Genomic DNA, 16,082 nt, shown 5'->3' with positions numbered 1-16,082 from the left:
CATTAGTTAATAGACCAGTAAGAAAGACAGTTTCAAAACTCTCTGCCAATAACAGCTAATTTTCAGTTTTCCCTTCCCCACTCAGACAATCCTAGCAAAATTATTGCTTGAGAAATTGCTCTTTGGTAAGAAGCAATTTTTGTTTCTTTTTGACCATGTTTACTGAAAACAATCACAGTAAGGTACTTAAATTGTTACTCAGAAATTATTCAGATAATTACGGCTGCATTGGACCTTTATTTAAAAGTAAAGATACTTTAATATACTTTAAAAACACTGCATCCTTAGAGATTTACCCAGAAAGACTCACAGCTGTAATCGCTGCCAAAGGTGATTCTAACATGTATTGACTTAGGGGTGTGAATACTTATGTAAATTAGATACTTCTGTATTTCTTTTTAAATTAATGTGCAACATTTTCTAAAAGCATGTTTTCCCTTTGTCATTGTGGGGTATTGTGTGTAGATGGGTGAGGAAATGTTTTTTTAATACATTTTATTTTGAATGTAGGCAGTAACACAAAATGTGCAATAAGTATGAATAATTTCTGAAGGCACTGTAAATACTTAAGTAAAGTACAGATAACCACAAAAAACACTTTAAAGTATTTTACTTATTTACTTAACACCACTGCTGGTTACAGTTCAACTGATTGTGATCATATAGTGTCTCTTTAAGATTGCAGTTGGTGGCTGGCAGTAGAGGAGGATGGTCTTTTGCTTTTCTTCCTGTCTGTTGTTTTGTATTCTGACAGGCCAACCCTTATGAGTCTGGAGCTATAGTGGTGTTTCTCCACTACTCAGTAGGAATGTGTTGTCCCCTGACTTCTGACTAGGCCCATTTGGTCTCTCCTCAGCTGCTCAGCTATTTCAGGACTCTCTGAACTGCTTATTAATTCAGCACCTGGAGCCATAAGAGAGAGAGCTGCCGGTCAGGGTTAGAGCACCCTTTCTTTCATCCATTTTGTGGATTGTCCCTATTTCAAAGGGAGGTTCATGGGCTTTAAAAATGTATACCTTTCTTGTATTAGAAGAGAAGTGCATCCATCATTCCACGGAAGAAAAAATAACAACAACAACAAAGCACAAAGGGAAATGGCCCTTTGTTTCTAAAAACGGCATTCAAGAATTAAGGTAATCTCGCCCACTTTACCAGAAGGTTACACACTCAAGTAGAATGATCTGGTGCATACAATAAGTCGGTGTCCCAAATGGCACCCTATTCTCTACATAGTGCACTACTTTTAAACTATGATCAGTGTTTCCCAATTCCTGGACAAAAACAGCTGATTCTACTTGTCAAGGGCTCAATGATTAGTTGACAAGTAGAATAAGGTGTCCTTGTCCGGGGCCACAACAAAATGATGTACTGTTGGGGGTATTCGAGGATCGGAGTTGGGAAACACTGATCAAATTGAAATCAAATCAAATTTGCTTCGTAAACAATAGGTGTAGACTAAAAGTGAAATGCTTATTTATGGGCCCTTCCCAACAATGAAGAGCAATAGAAAACAGAGAAATAATAGAAAAGTGAAACACGTAATAATACAAGTAATAACAAATACAAAATTAGTAACAATAACTTGGCAATATACACAGAGTACCAGTACCAAGTTGAGGTGCAAGGGTATGCCGTAATTGAGGTAGATATGTACAGTTGAAGTCAGAAGTTTACATACACTTAGGTTGGAGTCATTAAAACTCGTTTTTCAACCACTCCACAAATTTCTTGTTAACAAACTATAGTTTTGGCAAGTCACTTAGGACATCTACTTTTTGCACCAAAGTACATTCATCTCTAGGAGACAGAATGCGTTACCTTCCTGAGCAGTATGACGGTTGCGTGGTCCCATGGCTGTCTCTTATACACATCTAGATGTGTATAAGAGACAGCCCATGTGCAGTTGCAAACTGTAGTCTGGCTTTTTTATGGCGGTTTTGGAGCAGTGGCTTCTTCCTTGCTGAGCGGCCTTTCAGGTTATGTAGATATAGGACTAATTTTTACTGTGGATATAGCTACTTTGTACCTGTTTCCTCCAGCATCTTCACAAGGTGCTTTGCTGTTGTTTTGGGATTAATAGGCACTTTTTGCACCAAAGTACATTCATCTCTAGGAGACAGAATGCGTTACCTTCCTGAGCAGTATGACGGTTGCGTGGTCCCATGGTGTTTATACTTGCGTACTATTGCTTGTACAGATGAACGTGGTACCTTCAGGCATTTGGAAATTGCTCCCAAAGATGAACCCGACTTGTGGAGGTCTACAATTTTTTCTGAGGTCTTGGCTGATTTCTTTAGATTTTCCAATGAGGTCATGCAAAGAGGTACTGAGTTTGAAGGTAGGCCTTGAAATACATCCACAGGTACACCTCCAATTGACTCAAATGATGTCAATTAGTCTATCAGAAGCTTCTAAAGCAATGACATCATTTTCTGTAATTTTCCAAGCTGTTTAAAGGCACAGTCAACTTAGTGTATGTAAACTTCTGACCAACTCTAATTGTGATACAGTGTTTTATAAGTGAAATAATCTGTCTGTAAACAATTGTTTGAAAAATTACTTGTGTCATGCACAAAGTAGATGTCCTTACCGACTTGCCAAAACTATAGTTTGTTAACAATAAATTTGTGGAGTGGTTTAAAAATAGAATAAGTGAAGCCATACCTTTCTCTGTCTGGCATTGAGGCTGGAGCAGCTTGCCTATGACACATATCTTTTTAGAACTTGCCTCACATTCATGCTGGCCGGTAATTGTGGTCAAGGAAAGAGATGCAGAACTGCAGAACTTATAGATTTCTCTCTCTCTATCACTCCAGGGTGTTGTGGAGTGGAAGATGTTGCCTGTGGAGCAGACCTACCCATCCAGCACAGCTACTAGCCCTAGTACCAGCTCCAAACCCTCAACACCACCCAGCCTAGCACCAGCTCCAACCGCTCAACCCTGCCCCATACTGGGCAGTAGCCTGCCTGCACATATGGCAATGTACTCTGGACCTCAGAAGGATAACTACTGTACTTGCTCTGTACTTGCTCAGCCTAGTTATGAATTTATCCTAAAAAATAACTGAAATTTGGAGGGCTAGGCTTGGAAGCATCTTGAAAAAGAAAGCTTCAGAACAGCAAGCGTGCTAATTCTGTGTTTTGTTCATTATCACCAGGAAGTGCTACTCACTCATGTAGCATACAACCCCACAGCAACATACTTGCACTGCCTGTACAGTCATTCCCATCTACTATGAGACAGGTACAAATTACTGTCAAAACAAACAGAAAAACAGCCTAAAGAAATCAACTCCACTTCTCCATGAAAAGTGTTCTTCTGATTTATGACAGTTTGTTGAGTGACTTAACCGGCCCCAAACAACTCCTACATTCATCACGCCTGCGAGATTTATTCCTCAATCCACACGCAGGTCTGGTCTGGGGGGTGGGGCTGGCTGCATTGATTTGTCTGTGTCTCCACACAATGCTAGCCTATTGATCCCAGCCATGGAGCCTGTGATATAGGACTTGTGTGTTTCGCTTTGTAGGGGGACAAATAAAAGTTGCAGCAGTACAAGAGGAGTAAATGCTGTGTCCAGAGGAGTCTGGTCCTTTATACGATATGAGAGAGAGAGAGAGAGAGAGAGAGAGAGAGCCAAGGATCACTGACCATTGATTTGTTCTGAGAATTAAAAAAAAAAAGTGTGTGATTGAGTTGTTGAGTATTATTGCTGTGAAGTGCAATGTAAGGGCCTTTGTAATATAAGGGCCTAAGGTCCATCTGCAAGACCATGATTCCTAGCAAGGCAATGGTTTTGTTGTAGTGGACTATAGTCTGTGAGTGTGAGGAATAATCACTATCACAATACAGTAGGATGTGCAAATGAATACGGAAATGCAGATGTATCATTATAATACGTAAAAACATTCTATATGATAGTGTTGTCTAGTAAAAGGCATAAGCTGACGCACACCCAGAATTTTTTATAGAGGTGCTGACTAACGAGAGTAAACTGTAAACAGAAAGAAAGCTGCACACTAATTATTCTACAAAACATTTCATGGGTGTAGACAGTGGAATCTTTAAGGGATCTCCCTCAAACTAGGACTCTGTTTGTTGTCAGCTTTTATTCATGTTAAGACATAAGCCTTCAGAGGAAATGAGAAGAAGAAGTAGTTTACGTGAGACAAGAGACATCGATTGCATTTAATTGAAGTGAAGGGATTGCTTCAGGTCAGGCTGCAGCTAACGGAACGCACCACTAAATATTTACAGAGCGGCTTTAAGCTAGTTTCCTAACCATGCATTATTCATGCCGATGCGAAAGCAAACATTGATTCAAGATGAAAATAGGGGAAAAGCAAAGCACTACACTCAGAGAGAGAGAGAAAGACACAGAGAGAGAGAAAGCTATCCTTTCTATGTTTTGCTTATTTGTTGTTACCCCAAATGACTTGAGAATACTTTGTTACCCCAAATGAGTTGGTGATCATTCTAACACCTTTAGAGCTCGGGCCTGGAGAGGTAAATTACTTTTGCCATGGTGCAAAATGACACATTTTTTGCCCTATAATTTGGTGCCTCTGATCTTTGGTGGTATTGCTCTTCTGCGGATCAGTCTGTATTGCTAAAGTCATTTTCACTCTAAAGGTTCTGTTATTGAATTTGAATGCCATTGTCAGCTGAAACAGGGTGTTGTCCCTGATACTGCACGTTTTGGGTTGTAATCTTCAAGTCTCAAATGCTTCTAAAATGCCTTGACTCTCAAACCAGTTTTATAGTTACTGTTGGGGATTCTCTTACACTTTGTGAGAGAAGATTGAGGGACAAATCATCAACTGAGAAAATACACATTTGAGATATTATTTTGTTCCTTTTGTCACGGCCCCTCTGCATTGCAGGTAAATCCAAGATGATTTACCAAGAAGATGGCGTAGCAGTCGGACGTGTGTTTGTCTTGTCTTGTCCCGTGTAAATAGTCCTCGTATTTTTCGTATACATTTCGTATATATTTTAATTTCACTTTCCATCTAGGAACTGAATATACATTCCTACATTCCGCCTCACCCAATGTGGTACGGACCTGCTATTTTTTATACTTTAGAACCGTAACCCCAATCAGAAGCTAGCCAGATAACTAGCTACTAGCTAGTAGTCAGTTAGCCACTGCTGCGGTCTTCACCCTTAACTCGGACACAGCCAGCTTCAGCTCGGGCCAATACCTGCCAGTCTGCAAGCGCGATAACTCAACCAGAGCATATAGGACTGCTTTTTCTCTACCACATCACCGGATTCCTGACGCAAGCTCTGGACAATTACACCGTATCATCACAGCTAGCTAGCTGCAACCGAGTGCTACTACTGGCTAACACTCTGTCCGAAGCAAGCACCAGTTAGCCTTGAGCTAGCCTCGAGCTATGGCCATCTGCCGGCTAGCGAAGAGGTCTACCAGCGAATTCTTGGGCTACAATACCTCTTTTGCAATTGGACTGGACCTTTTTTTGCCGACACAGAGCCCTGCCAATCCATCACAACTGGTCTAAATCAGCTACAAGCTAATTTAGCCTTTTTTTTGCCTGCTGCTAGCAGCTTTACCTTCTGCCAGACACCAGCCCTGTTATTAGCCTGGATATTACTCCACCAATTTACAGCATCGGACTGTCTCTCGACAACAACGCCGGATTCCTGCCGTAATCCTGAGCCTACTTTGATCTTCACAGCTAGCTTGCAGCTAGCGCAGTAGCGCCACTGCCACGAAGCTACGCACACATGTTACAAAACACTTCTACAATTCACAACCTCTCTTTCGCCATCGCGCATCCGGCTGGATTCTCTGTCGACACGCCACGTCTGAGCAGACCCCTCCGTCTGAGCAGACCACCCCCGGGCTACTAACTTTAAACGCCGCGTGCTAGCTTAGTGGAGGCCTCCCTGCTCCATCTACGGCTTGCCCCTGGACACCTATGATCACTTGGCTACATAGTGATGCTGCTTGACTGTCCATTAATTCACGGTACTCCATTCTGTTTATTTGTGTTTTATCTGTCGGCTCTGTGTCTTAAATCAGGATCTGTGTGTAGTTAATCCGACCTCTCTGCCTAGTCGTCGCCAATTTTACTGTTGTTTGCTGTGTTAGACTAGCACCCTGTTATTGCTGCTGTTATCTTACCTGTTGTTTAGCTAGCTCTCCCAATCAGAGACTGCAATCACTTATGCTTATTGTATGTCTCTCTCAAATATCAATATGCCTTGCATACTGTTGTTCAGGCTAGTTATCATTATCATTGTTTTGGTTTGCAATGGACCCCGTAGTTCACTCTCCGTACCTCTGATACCTCCTTTGTCCACCCCACACACATGCGGTGACCTCACCCATTGAGACCAGCATGTCCAGAGATACAACTCTCTTATCATCACCCAGTGCCTGGGCTTGCCTCCGCTGTACCCGTGCCCCACCATACCTGTCTGCACATTATGCCCAGAATCTATTCTACCACGCCCATAAATCTGCTCCTTTTTTCTTTGTCCCCAAGCTCTAGGCGACCAGTTTTGATAGCCTTTAGCCGCACCCTCATCCTACTACCTCTTCTGTTCCTCGGGTGATGTGGAGGTAACCAGGCCCTGCATGTCCCCGTCACCCTCATTTGTTGACTTCTGTGATCGAAAAAGCCTTGGCCTCATGCATGTCAACATCAGAAGCCTCCTCCTAAGTTTGCCTTACTCACCGCTTTAGCACACTCTGCCAACCTGATGTCCTTGCCGTGTCGAATCCTGGCTTAGGAAGGCCACAAAAATTCTGGGATTATACTCCATACCAAACACTGTCTCGTCAAGTACTAGAACTGCCAAAGGGGGGAGGAAGTTGCAATCTTACTGCAGATATAGCCTGCAAAGTCTGTTCATACTTTCCAGGTCTATGCCCAAACTTCGGAACTTCTAATTTTAAAAATTAATCTCTCGGTCAAATGCAAGTCTCTCACTGTTGCGCTTGCCGACCCCTCAGCTCCGCAGCTGTGCCCGGACACATCTGTGAATTGATCGTTCCCCACTCGTAGCTTCAGAGTTTGCTCTGTTAGGTGATAAACGTGGATTAATGCTTTAACCACCCGGCAGTCCTACATATCCAAGCTTGATGCCCTCAATCTACACAAACATCAAGGAACCCCCAGGTACAACCTAAATCCGATAACATGGGCAGCCCTAATAGACATTATCCCTGACCAACCTGCGTCAAATACACCTCTCTGTCTTCAATCAAGATCTCAGCATATCACTGACCTCATGCCTTTTCCGCCACGGAGCAGTGCGCGTTCAACTATCACCTCCTCATCACTGTAAAACGCGGTCCCTTAAAACACTTGCTGCGAGCAGGCTTTTAATCGACCTGGCCCGGGTACCCTGGAAGGATATTGACCTCATCCGTCAGTTGAGGATGCCTGGTCATTCTTTAAAAGTTACTTCCTCACCATATTAGACAAGCATGCCGTTCAAAAAATGCAGAACCAAGAACAGATATAGCCCTTGGTTCACTCCAGACCTGACTGCCCTCGCCAGCACAAAAACATCCTGTGGCGAACTGCAATAGCATCGAAGAGCCCCCGCGATATGCAACTGTTCAGGGAAGTCAGGAACCAATACACGCAGTCAGTCAGGAAAGCAAAGGCCAGCTTTTTCAAGCAGAAATTTGCATCCTGTAGCTCTAATCCAAAAAGTTCTGGGATACTGTAAGTCCATGGAAAGAGCGCACCTCCTCCAGCTGCCCACTGCACTGAGGCTGGAGTAACACGGTCACCACTGATAAGTCCGTGATAATCGAAAACTTAACAAACATTTCTCAATGGCTGGCCATGCCTTCCTCCTGGCGACTCCAACCTTGGCACCACCCGCCCCCCCCGCTGCTACTCGCCCAAGCCTCCCCAGCTTCTCCTTTACCCATATCCAGATGCAGATGTTCTGAAAGAGCTGTGAAAACCTGGACCCATACAAATCAGCTGGGCTTGACAATCTGGACCCCCTATTTCTGAAACTGTCCGCCGCCTTGTCGCACCCCCTATTACCAGCTGTTCAACCTCTCCTTCGTATCATCTGAGATCCCAAGGATTGGAAAGCTGCCGCGGTCATCCCCCTCTTCAAAGGGGGAGACACCCTGGACCCAAACTGTTACAGACCTATATCCATCCTGCCCTGCCTATCTAAGGTCTTCGAAAGCAAGTCAACAAACAGATCACTGACCATCTCGAATCCCACCGTACCTTCTCCGCTGTGCAATCCGGTTTCCGAGCCGGTCACGGGTGCACCTCAGCCACGCTCAAGGTACTAAACGATATCATAACCGCCATCGATAAAAGACATTACTGTGCAGCCGTCTTCATCGACCTGGCCAAGGCTTTCGACTCTGTCAATCACCATATTCTTATCGGCAGACTCAGTAGCTCGGTTTTTCTAATGACTGCCTTGCTGGTTCACCAACTACTTTGCAGACAGAGTTCAGTGTGTCAAATCGGAGGGCATGTTGTCCGGTCCTCTGGCAGTCTCTATGGGGTACCACAGGGTTCAATTTCGGGCCGACTCTTTTCTCTGTATACATCAATGATGTTGCTCTTGCTGCGGGCGATTCCCTGATCCACCTCTACGCAGACGACACCATTCTATATACTTCCGGCCTTCCTTGGACACTGTGCTATCTAACCTCCAAACGAGCTTCAATGCCATACAACACTCCTTCCGTGGCCTCCAACTGCTCTTAAACGCTAGTAAAACCAAATGCATGCTTTTCAACCGTTCGCTGCCTGCACCCGCACGCCGACTAGCATCACCACCTGGACGGTTCCGACCTAGAAATTGCGGACATCTATAAGTACCTAGGTGTCTGGCTAGACTGCAAACTCTCCTTCCAGACTCATATCAAACATCTCCAATCCAAAATCAAATCAAGAATCGGCTTTCTATTCCGCAACAAAGCCTCCTTCACTCACGCCGCCAAACTTACCCTAGTAAAACTGACTATCCTACCGATCCTCGACTTCGGCGATGTCATCTACAAAATAGCTTCCAATACTCTACTCAGCAAACTGGATGCAGTTTATCACAGTGCCATTCGTTTTGTTACTAAAGCACCTTATACGACCCACCACTGCGACCTGTATGCCCTAGTCGGCTGGCCTGCCTACATGTTCGTCGTCAGACCCACTGGCTCCAGGTCATCTACAAGGCTATGCTAGGTAAAGTGCCGCCTTATCTCAGTTACTGGTCACGATGGCTACACCCACCGCAGCACGCGCTCCAGCAGGTGTATCTCACTGATCATCCCTAAAGCCAAAACCTAATTTGGACGCCTTTCCTTCCAGTTCTCTGCTGCCTGCGACTGGAACGAATTGCAAAATCTCTGAAGTTGGAGACTTTTATCTCCTCAACAACTTTAAAAATCTGCTATCCGAGCAGCTAACCGATCGCTGCAGCTGTACATAGTCCATCTGTAAACTACCCACCCAATTTACCTACCTCACCCCCATACTGCTTTTATTTATTTACTTTTCTGCTCTTTTGCACACCAGTATCTCTTCTTGCACATGATCATCTGATGATTTATCACTCCAGTGTTAATCTGCTATTGTAATTATTCGATTTATTGCCTACCTCATGCCTTTTGCACACATTGTATATAGATTCTCTTTTTTTTCTACCATGTTATTGACTTGTTTATTGTTTACTCCATGTGTACTCTGTGTTGTCTGTTCACACTGCTATGCTTTATCTTGGCCAGGTCGCAGTTGCAAATGAGAACTTGTTCTAACTAGCCTACCTGGTTAAATAAAGGTGAAAAAAAAAAATAAAAAAAATTGCAGGGGCGGTTCCTCCTGCAGGCAGAGGAGGGTCGTTGTGATTGGAGCCACCTGGCTCAGGGTATAAACTTCTTCACTAATCACTTCTCTCTCTCTCTCTGCTCCTCCAGGTATGATCCTGTTTTGTTTGTTCCTTTGTAGTTTTGCATAGTTTTCCTCAGTCATATTCACACACACAGATCACGCACCCATGCCTTTACATACACCTTACATTATGATACTTCCACACCTCATTCCTTTTTCTTAGTTTAAAGTTAATAGTTTGGTTTATAATAAAGAACATTTTTAATTGGCCTATACCTGTTGTTCGTGTCCCCTCATTTTTGTCACAGGCTATGAGCCGGCCTGTGACACTTATCACCAGGAATTGCTACTCACTCATGTAGCATACATAGACCCCACAGCAACACATGTACTGCCTGTACAGTCATTCCTATCTACTATGAGACAGGTTCAAGTTACTGTCAAAACAAACAGAAGAACAGACGGATAAAAAATAAACTCCACTTCTCCATGAAACGTGATCTTCTTATATATGACAGAGTTTGTTGAGTGACTTAACCGGCCCTGAACAGCTTGTCAGTTAAGACTCTTAGCTCTGCTTTCGATTTTCCTTTCTTATCTTGTCTCTGGAGACTTTGCAGGGTTTGTCTCTATTACATCCATCACAGAAAAATAATACTGCATGTTTTTCATACATAAAACAACAGATTACACAAGTGAAGGAGAGAGGAAGCTATACAATGTTCCTTTGAAATAGTGTACAGGGATTTGTGCTAGTAAAGAATAGCTCACATTTAGCCCTGGTCTGCATTTTCTAACGCTGACTCTCCATTATGGATTTAGGACAGATCTCATTGCAGCATTGAATGTAAGGGATGCGTTTCATGGATTCATTCATCAATTAAATATTCTCAGACCACAGAAAGCAGTTTATCCGTAAATCTGATAAATACTCACCACAAGAACAGTTTATACAAATGAGTTGCAATGGTTCACACTTCACACAGACACACTAAGCTCTAGAACTTTCTCTTAAGACATAATACAACTGCCTTTCAAGTTTCAAGTACTCAAATTAAAATAGATTTACTTCTACAGCATAGAGGTTTCTAGTTTCCACCCAACGCCCACTTTTAATATATAAGTAGTGTATTCTCAACCTCAGGCAATGACAGGGGCTTAAATAACTACCCCACAAGGGAGAGTGTATAAGTTAGTACGTGTACATACATGCATGTTTTGTGCGTGTTTCTGGTTTTTGGGGTCAGGAGTTGAAGAAGTTGATTTTCAGAAGCTCCTTTAGGAGACTAAGAGAGACAGAATGATAGAGGGCAGAGGCGATAACCCAGAAAATAATTTTGGGCAAAATACACAGATGGCAACCTTGTTCTTTAGAAAACATCAGTCTGGCTTCCAGAGAGAGAGGGAGAGAGCGAGAGAACATTACATTCTCTCTGACTAAAACTAAAACAGGGCAGTCAGTTCTGTTGTTCAGCGAAAGACAGAATACTCTCCAACACTAATGTGTATCCATTATTTTCCTCCCTGCTACACAAATTGTTTGTTTATGTAAAGTAGCCAACAGTTCAAATACTGTTTATGTGTGTGTTTACACACTATTATCTGGTTTACCATGATCTGTTGACTCAATCTGGGGTCTCATGGAAACAATTAACACCATTTCCATCCACACAAATGCTAGCCTAGCGATTAAGAGTGTTGGGCCAGCAACCGAAAGATTGCTGGTTCAAATCCTGAGCCGGCAAGATGGAAGAATCTGCCATTCTGCTCTTTAAGCAAGGCAGTTAACCCCCAACAACTGCTCCCTGGGCGATGATGACCCTCGCACCTCTCTGATTCAGAGGGGTTTGGTTAAATGCAAAAGACACATTTTGGTTGAATGCATTCAGTTGTGCAACTGACTAGGTCTCCCCTTTGTCTTTGCTCTCTGCCAGGTTTTTCCGCTGTAGAACCAAACGTTTACTAAGGTCACTCCTTCCCCTTTCCATTGATTGCCAATCGGAGCCCTCTGTTTTCCTAGTTATGGATGCCCTAAAGACTTGGTAATCATTCAATRAATACTCACATAGATAGATACTCATCACCATCATTCTGAATGGGAGTGTCTGAGACATACTACTTCCACTATAATGTGGAGAGATGAGAACATCTGAATGTCTGGCTGAAAAAGGGCTACCACCAGTTTGTGAGTATGAAGCAGTGGTACCTCCAGCCTGGGGCATCCATGTTTTTTATTTCACCTTGATTTAACCAGGTAGGCTAGTTGAGAACAAGTTCTCATTCACAACTGCGACCTGACCAAGATAAAGCAAAGCAGTGTGACACAAACAACAACACATAGTTTCACATGGAATAAACAAACATACAGTCAATGACACAATAGAAAAAAAGTATATATACAGTGTGTGCAAATGAGGTAAGATAAGGGAGGTAAGGCAATAAATAGGCCATAGTGGTGAAATAATTACAATTTAGCAATTAAACACGGGAGTGATAGATGTGCAGAAGATGAATGTGCAAGTAAAGATACTGGGGTGCAAAGGAGCAAAGAAAAATAACAGTATGGGGATGAGGTAGTTGGATGGGCTATTTACAGATGGTCTATGTACAGGTGCAGTGATCTGTGAGCTGCTCTGACAGCTGGTGCTTAAATTTAGTGAGGGAGATATGAGTCTCCAGCTTCAGTGATTTTTGCAATTCGTTCCAGTCATTGGCAGCAGAGAACTTGAAGGAAAGGCGGCCAAAGGAGGAATTGGCTTTGGGGGTGACCAGTGAAATATACCTGCTGGAGTGCGTGCTACGGGTGGGTGCTGCTATGGTGAACAGTGAGCTGAGATAAGGCGGGGCTTTACCTAGCCCTGCTTACCTACCTTTACCATTAACCTGGTATGACCACGAAAGAGCTCCTCAGTGGGGCCTCTACTCCTCTTCCATCTTTCCTCCTCTACCCCCACTCTCTGATCCTATCCTTCTCTCCCCTTCTCTGCCTGGGTCCCCTGGGAAACAGAAGTTCATTATGACTGAAAAATGAAGGGGTTTTGAGGCACCCTCCGTTGGTTTTCTGTGCTTATGTAGACCATGCAGTGAGGAAATAGGGGAGATGATTTGTCATCCCCAGCAGAGCAGACCACTAGATTCAGGCTTAGTTGTTGTTGTTGTTATCTCTCTGTGTTAACATAGTGGAGTAGTAACTGCAGGCAGGGAAGTCAGACCATTCTGTATTGTTTCTCTAGCTAGCTGCTAGCTGTATTGACTGCAGCTGTGTAATGGTCTGTGTCCTGCCTCAGATGTATTTTCTTATATTTTTCTACCCTAAAGCTTCCAGCTGCTCCTTTTCACCAACTCAATCAAATTGATAGCGTTTCGATAGGAGAACTGTTTTTGCTACTCCTGTGTCATGGTGATATGTAGAGTATGAAGACCTAAAAGGTAAGGGAGGGTCATAGGGACACTGAAAACAATTCCAAATTAAATCAAATGATTGGATATTCACTTTTAGTCCAAATGGCTGCTTCTCCCACGGTATTAAAGATATATCCCTAGATTAGACTGGAAACTTGTCACGCCCCCTGTATTCAGACAGCGAGACAGCTAGACAGGTCGCCTCCTTTTTGACGAAGAGTAAGATGTGTTTTCTGATTTGTGAAAAGGATCGAGTGAGTGAGTTGCTGCATGCATGCGCCCGGCCCACGCCAGTCAAAGCAGCTCCTGGGAACATCTGCCAGGCACTGATAAATGAACACTCACTCCGAGACGCATGGCCGGATTTGTCTTAAGTTTCTCATGTGTCTGTATGCAAGCAGACACCCTGCTCTCACAGCAGAGCTGAAAATGAATGGGAGCGTCAGCCAGTTCACCCACTATCCCCTTTATTTGCTGTAAATAATATCTCATGGTGGCAGGATATACCAGCCCAGCCTCACATTCAATTCGCGCATATATGTACAAAATGTATTTCAGCAGATTTCGTGCCTTTTTGTGCATTTTTGGGGTGTTTTGGGGTGGTTCAATTCGTTTGAAAATACACGAATTTCTGTGCTACTTAATTTGTGCGAAAATACARGAATTTCTGTGCTACTTAATTCGTGCGAAAAGACACGAATTTAACCAGTAGGCGACATAAGCCGTTGCAACAACCATAGACGCGATCGCCTGTATTTATTTATTTTACGTTATGAATATATAGATATTTTGTCTTTTTTTTAACCATATAACCATAAGAGGTTATATATATATTGTCTTTATTTAATCCCTATTAAAACATTGTGGTTTTATGCCTACATGTACTGTTTTCGATTTTTCTGAACAGACTTTTCAGTATAGAATGAATGTAAGCAATGCATGATGGTTAATGGTGTTTTATTCGGTTGTAGTTCCATGTATTTCTTAAAAAATAAACGTGTAAACCATTTTTATTGACCAGAATGTAACTGAAAATACAATGGCAGCCTTGCCATTGTCCATCAATAACAAAACATTTTTTTTTCGTATAACATTTGGGGAAACGTATGCAGTCATTGTAGTCTTACATTTTGTTGGCCAACCAAAATTACCAAAACGTTAACCCGTAATAAGGCTAGGGTGGCTGAGTGTAAATACATGGCTCTGAGTGTAAGCACCTTTCACTAGAAACGTTCTTGTGTTCAAATTACCGTCAGTGCGAAATAGCTAGAAAGCTTTCGTATTTCCACTTGGCTACACCTACGGTTACGATAACGATAAATCAAGTGCAATACCTGCGTCGACCTGTGTCGAGCAGCAAAACACCGGAAAGCTTCTAGCCTACCGGAAAGTTACAAGAAGAACAAGAATAGTTACCTCATCCGTCATGTGACACTCTGGATGCCCCCTAAAAAGCAATTTCAACCGTTTGAAAAATGACGCCTGTAACCCCAAAAAATACCAGGTGCACGAAAAGTTTGGACTTAGAATATTTTTTGAAAACCTCCATAAATCACTCAGGCCATTGACTCGAAGAAGAAAAAACATAAAATATTTTCCAGAAGAAAAACAGAATATTTTTTGAAAACCTCCATAAATCACTCAGGCCAGCACCATTGATTTGGGCGGTAGTATAGCGCTCCCAGAGCGGTATGGAAGTCTGGATCCCCCGTAAAAAGCATTTAAGGCTCTGTGTGTCCTTAAGCACCATACTTTTTCACTCCGTCCTTGCTGTGTGTGTGTGTGTGTGTGTGTGTGTGTGGTGTGTGTGTGTGTGTGTGTGTGTTGTGTGTGTGTGTGTTGTGTGTGTTGTGAGAGAGAGAGCTTTTCTTTGACATCTGTTTAGCGAAAATACTGATTTTTACAGTTCATGAGTGTTGACCGATTCACACATTTAAAGTTTTGGAAAGATCTGACCTTTTTAAACCTTCGAAACAGCACCTATGACCCATTTTAAGGCACTTCCGGTTGGCACAGGAAGCTATAAGTAAATACATATCCTCATTGGAGTGGGCTTTTACAGAATCCTGAGTTTTAAGTCTATACGTTAAGAACTGACTGATTTACAATAGGGTTGAATGCACTATTCTCTCAAACTGCAGGTTGGGATAGGCAAACACTTTTAGGGTGATTTAACCACTTCCGGTTGCTCCAGGAAGCTTAGAATCGACACAGGTAGACCTCATAGTGGCCTGATGGATTTGTCATCGAAGACAGGTTCATAAGGCATTATTAACCCACATAGGCTTCAGGTTGAATTTAGGGGAGCAGGCATGTCTCCTATGGGGAGACATGTCATTGTAAACTGTTTGATGTAAACACCTTCTTTTAACTATTAAGGGTTAATGCCACACGGTCAATGTTAGGCGCACAGATCGGGAGGACCTTAGGAACGTTCCTGAGGTCAAATTGTGCTTCTAACCTTAACGGTTTCTCTCTTGTCTCCCAAAAGCAAAGAATATGAAATTGAGGTCAAAGGGTCATTGGTCCTTCTTCTTGTCCCTGTCGCTGCACTCAGACCGAGCTAGCTACGGTCAAGCGGGGCATCTCGTTGAACTCGCACGGCCTGGAGATAATGGCAATGCCATTGCAGGCTTTGTGTGTCTTTAAGCACCGTACTTTTTCACTCCATCCTTTTATCCCCTTTTCTTCGTGGTATCCAATCGCTAGTACATTACTGTCTTGTCTCATCGCTACAACTCCCGTATGCTCAGGAGAGACGAAGGTCGAAAGCCACGCGTGCCTCCGAAGCACAACCCAACCAAGCCGCCACTGCTTCTTACACAGCGCGC

The sequence above is a fragment of the Salvelinus sp. IW2-2015 genome, linkage group LG4q.2 (assembly GCF_002910315.2).
Source record: "Salvelinus sp. IW2-2015 linkage group LG4q.2, ASM291031v2, whole genome shotgun sequence".
In the NCBI taxonomy this organism is placed as follows: domain Eukaryota; kingdom Metazoa; phylum Chordata; class Actinopteri; order Salmoniformes; family Salmonidae; genus Salvelinus; species Salvelinus sp. IW2-2015.
The sequence above is the reverse complement of the archived record's forward strand: the minus strand, read 5'-3'. Positions refer to the sequence as shown.